Here is a 5686-nt window from a genome sequence, read left to right as displayed (position 1 = left end):
GACCTTGCTCGTTTCGGCTCTTTCTCGATCAATCACTGCTTTAGGGAAGCTAACCAAGCGGCGGATTTCATGGCGGCTAAAGGGACTAATCTGCAAATCATGAAGTATTGGTTCTCTTCGTGGGATAACACCCTCTCTCTCATCATCCGTAAGGATGCTTTAGGTTACACTTATGTAAGAGTGTAACCTAGTTTCTTCTCCTTATCAAAAAAAAATGGAGTGAATTCTAAGAAGAAGGACCCGGGGCATGCGCCTTACCCTTCGAGTCATAACGCCTCCAATAGTCATCCCCCTCAAGGCGATGAGCAAGAGCCTCATCGGCGGTGAACGGGGTGGAATTGTAGGTGGGGTCCACATCGGGCCCCGAAGCATCGGTATAAGGCGGCCAACTATATTCGGGCCGAAGGGGGTAATTTCCATGGGGTGGCTCTCCTCGGGGACCATCCCAACCTCCCGTGTAACCCCTAGGCCACCTCGTGGGGTCGCACAGACCTTGCGCGGTCGAATTTTCAGAGCTGTGCGATCGAGTGCCAAAGATTTGCCATTCTGCCTCAAAAACGAGTTTTGTGCGACCGAACAACAAGACACGTTCGGTCGCACAAAACAAGATTTTGCACTATTTTCACAAGCTTCCTATTTAAATCGAAAATGAAACTAATTAATGGAAATTAAAGCACAAAATCAAATAAAAACTAAAGCTAGGAGTTAGACAACCGGGTTGCCTCCTGGGTAGCGCTCGTTTAACATCATTAGCTTGACGAATCCCCCCAAAGCTCATGGGGGGACAAGAATAAGACCAATACACGGGTTGCCTCCCGGTAGCGCTCGTTTAACGTCATTAGCTTGACGGACCCCCCCAAAAGGTCAGGTGGGTCAAAGACAACCAACCTTGGGTCAACACTAGTCAACATGCATTTCTTTGCCCCTTTGGGCACAAAAATCTTACCGACATCACCATTCAAGAGGCGGAAACCAAACAATCCACCAACATGCCCCTCCTCGGCATTCGATGGACTCTTGGCTTTCTTGGGTTGCTTGGCTTTCTTAGCCGATCCATGAAACACTTTGGAGGGTTTAGCTCCATTATCATCATCAACATGCGTTTCAAATATCTCGGGGATGGTTACAACATCATCAAACTCATCCCCAATCGCCTTTGGGATTCCATGGACAATCTTGTCATCAAGAGAGGACCTAGCAAGCTCATTAGCACACTTAGAAACATGAAAATTGTTAGAAGAATTAGCACAAGAATGATTGTTCTCAACACAAGCAAGAGTGTCAATTTTCATGCAACTTTTCATTTTAGAGCAACAATGTTCATCAATTGCAAGCTTGAAACTAGCCTTGGCGTCTCCCGCTTTCAAAGTGATTAGTCCTTCTTGCACATCGATAAGAGCACCCGCGGTGGCCAAAAATGGCCTCCCCAAGATAATGGAGGTATGGGCAACCTCATCAATGTCCAAGACGACGAAATCCACAAGGAAAGTAAGCTCGCCAACCACTAGGGGAACATCCTCAACCTTGCCAATAGGATACTTGACCGAACGGTAGGCAAGTTGCAAGGTGATGTTGGTTGGGACAAGATCTCCAACGTCAAGCTTGGCAAACACCGAATAAGGTAGTATACTAACGCTAGCACCCAAATCACACAAGGCATTGCTTATTTCAAGCTCCTTAATAGCACAAGGGATAGAAAAACTTCCCGGGTCTTTGAGTTTGGGTGGCGTTTTGTTAAGAATGATAGCACTACAATTCTCGGTGAGGTTCACCGTCTCCTTTACGTCAAGATCTCGCTTCCCACTCAAGATTTCCTTGAGAAATCTCGTATAAGAAGGCATATGTTTCAAAGCATCCGTAAAGGGGATAGTGACATACAATTGTCGAAGAATCACAAGAAATTTTGCGAATTGCACATCCCATTTGTGTCTATGGGGGTAGGGGGAAAAAGGAGTTGGGAGAGGAGGAAGAGGAGTCTCCTTCGACTTATCACCATCACTCATGTCGTCGACACGAGACTTCTCTTCCACATCATCATGGTCCGAGGACTCATTTCCCATAGAACTCTCACCCCTAGAGCTAGGAGCTTCAACATGCGTAGCACTATCCTCTAAGGTCTTCCCACTCCTTGTCACAATGGCATACAATTTCTTAGGAGGTTGACCTTGGGGTGGGAGACTTGTATGCACTTGTTGCTCTTTGATAGTGCTAGCTAGTTGAGCAAGTTGGGTCTCAATCATCTTCAAGTGAGTGTTGGATTGTTTGAATCCATCCTCAAACTCGACATTCTTCTTAGCTTGCGCCCCCACAAACGACTCCATGAGAGCCTCAAGATTAGACTTGAGAGGCGGGAGTGGTGGAGGTGCAATGCCATAACCACTAAGGTTTGCTTGATATTGGTTGCCAAAGGTCCTCGGTCCATTGAATCCGGGAGGTGGCAATTGAGATGCACCATAAGGAACTCCCGAGTTCAAAGGATACCCCCACTTGAGGCACCCCTAAATTGCCCATAAGAGTAGTTATAACCCCCTCCACCTTGATGGTTGGGATTATAACCCCCTTGGTTGTATTGGCCTTGATTGCCAAAACCTTGAGCTTGACCATAGGGCGCTTGGCTTTGATAGCCTTGTGCTCTATAGCCACCTCGATTTTGGCTATCATACCCACTTCCTTGGCCATAGCCTTGGTGGGGACCATACATGGAGGGCCCTCTAGGTTGCCTAGAAAAATTAGGATTGTTAGGGTTATCATTCCTAGACCTCTCATTGATGGCATTAGCATACTCTACATCAAACTCTCCTTCATACGAAGGGCCATAATCCACAAATGACAAGTTATGAACTAAGGGGCATGCATCGGGGGAGTGACTATAGTCTTGGAAATTTTCACAAAAGAATGTGCCGGAGGCATTGAGCCATAAGAACTAACCTTGACCTTCCCCTTAGAGAGAAGAGTGGCCGAGGGAGGAGGGATTGTAGACGGTGATGGCGATTGGCTTGGTGTATTTTCGAGCTTCTCCAAGCGTGAGGTAAGCTTCTCTATCATCCGTGCTTGCTCTATGGCGTACACCGAACCCTTACCATCTTCACTTCTACCTTTCCCATCATAATTCCTTGTGCCTACATGCCAAGATTGGTAGTTTTGAACTACATCCTCAATGATTTCCTCTATTTGATCCTCAGTTTTATTCATAATGGGGCCTCCCGCGCCCGCATCAAGACTTGTCTTCGAACTTGGACTCAACCCCAAGTAAAATGTTTGGACCAACAACCATTTAGGAATCCCATGGTGTGGGCATTCCCTTTGGTACTCCTTGAAACGATCCCAAGCTTCGAAGAATGACTCATCTCGCTTTTGCTCAAAGGATTGGATCTTGTGGCGACACTCCGCCGTCTTCCCATGCGAGTAGAACTTGTTTAAGAATGCACTTGTCACTTCGGTCCAAGTGCGAAGTGAGTTGGGCTTGACCTCCTTGTCAAGCCAATCACTCGCTCGCCCAAGTAGAGAGAACCGAAACAATGTCAACCTCACATAATCCGATGTGACACCATTGTGCTTGATTGTGTCACAATAGTGCTCGAACTGTTTGAGATGTTCGTGAGGTGATTCATTACTCTTCCCACAAAAGGGGTGGCTTTGCACCAAATTGATCAAGGCGGGCTTGATCTCAAAGTTGTTAGCACCCGTTGTTGGGGCTTGAATACCACATGTAGCTTCAAATGCCCCCGGTATTCCCAAGTTCTTAACCGGGAGCGCCATGTTCTCAAACACTTGCTCACTCTCTTGTTGTTCCTCACCAACACTCAACGATGCGAATCTGTTATTGCTTGATGAGCTAGACCGTACACGCCTTTGTCTCCTAAGTGTCCTCTCCAATTCAAGGTCAAGAGGATGGAGGATCCTTTGACGAGCACGCCCCCTAACAAGCATACAAACTCAAGAAAAACCGTGAGCAATGCCAAGAAAAAAGAAAGCTAAGCGAAATTGCAATGTTTTTGTATTTTCTAATGATGAACTAGTCTCAACTAAAACTCAAAAACAACAACTGTTCCCTGGCAACGGCGCCATTTTGATAGGTGTATTTTCCGTCGTTGATAGAAAACAACCTATGCAAACAATATTTATAAAACCACTCAACTAACCGGCTAGCGGTAAGCAAAGGGATCGTCCCAAAGAAACGGTGGTTATCGAGTTTGAAAGTCAATCTAGTTCGAACAAGAATTTGGTTTTGAATTGTCACTTTTAAGAATCTAAAAACTACGAATTATGCTAAATTGAATCAAGAAAGGGAGATGTTAGGGAGTCGGGGATAGACTAGGGAAATCGGGGGAAATGAATTCAACTATCTAGCAATGATGATCATGCAACGAAGTGACGATTGGGCAAATAGCATCTAAAGACGAACCCGCCACCTCTCGGATAGGGAACGCTAAGCGTCTAATCCACGGAAGAGCTTTCTCCTAATCCTAGATTAAACTAACTAGCATATAATAGGCCCCGCCATTTGATCACACAAGATAGGCCCACAATCTCTTGCCAAACCTAACCTATGGTTCCACGTGATTCTAATCGAATAGCATTTGCAACTACCAATCAATTAGCATGGATGTCCTATCATCAAATCATATTTAATCACATGAATCAATCAACAATCAATCATCAATTTCCCCTAATTAAGCCCCTAGATTCTCCCCTTTCCCTAACCTAATTCTACTCACTAATCATTCTAGAAATTAAGCAATCCATTAAGTCTAAGCTAGCATGCATGAAATTGAAGGAGTAAGAGAAGAGAATTTAAGAATTCAATTGCACAATCAACTAGGAATTAAGAATCAAAGTAACTTCAATCAATGAAATCAAGAGTTCAAGAAATTAAGGAATTGAAGAACAATCAACAACAAAGCAAGAGCAAGAATTAAGAAACTAAGAATTAAATTGCAAAATTGAAGAAGAGTTAAGAAGGATTACAAATTGAAGCTTGAATGGAGGAGAGTTTCTCTCTCTAGAATTGCTGAAAATCTACTTTTAGAATCTCCAATTATCAACTAAAATTCTACTTTCTACAAAATAAATCGAAAAATCTATTTATAAGTTTCCCCAAATAGAAGTCAGAATTCGAATAAGAGCAGCCCGCGCAACCATTCGGTCGCACAGACCTTTTGTGCGACCGAACGTAAAAAAATCATTCGAGCAAATACTGGGTCTTGTGCGAGCGAAGGCAGCGAAGAACACTTCCTTCGTCATGTGCGACCGAACGAAGAACCCTGTTCGGCTGAATGGGATTTCTTTGGCTCATAATTCCTTCGCAGCTTCATTTGGTCAAACAAGGAAAGCCGTTTGGGCACACAACTTTTGTGCGGTCGAGTTACCAGGGTTGTGCGGTCGTTTTACAATCTTGGGACATTCTGCCTCGAAAATCCGTTTTGTGCGACCGAATGACAGAGGGCATTCGACCGCAAAAAACTGGAATCTCCTTGAACTCCATTTGCACTACCTGTTCGGGCGCACAAAACGCCACTCGACCGCACAAGCCCTGTTTTGGCTCAAATTCATTTGTTTTCCATCATTTTTCATCAAGATCACCTATAAAGCACAAGATGGAACAAAACTTATAAATCTCACACAAAAAGCTATAAAAACTATACAAAAGCATAAAAACTAACATAAAATCCTAGGCTAAGAGCGA

At 44.4% G+C, this 5686-nt stretch overlaps 1 pseudogene; it reads left to right on the top strand.

Annotated features, from left to right (window-relative positions):
• The first annotated feature begins 3280 nt into the window (after positions 1 to 3280).
• LOC130468269 (uncharacterized) lies at positions 3281 to 3381 on the top strand (annotated as a pseudogene).
• Positions 3382 to 5686: the final 2305 nt, after the last annotated feature.

Source organism: Spinacia oleracea, chromosome 2 (assembly GCF_020520425.1).
Source record: "Spinacia oleracea cultivar Varoflay chromosome 2, BTI_SOV_V1, whole genome shotgun sequence".
NCBI classification, from domain to species: domain Eukaryota; kingdom Viridiplantae; phylum Streptophyta; class Magnoliopsida; order Caryophyllales; family Amaranthaceae; genus Spinacia; species Spinacia oleracea.
The sequence above is the reverse complement of the archived record's forward strand: the minus strand, read 5'-3'. Positions and strand labels throughout refer to the sequence as shown.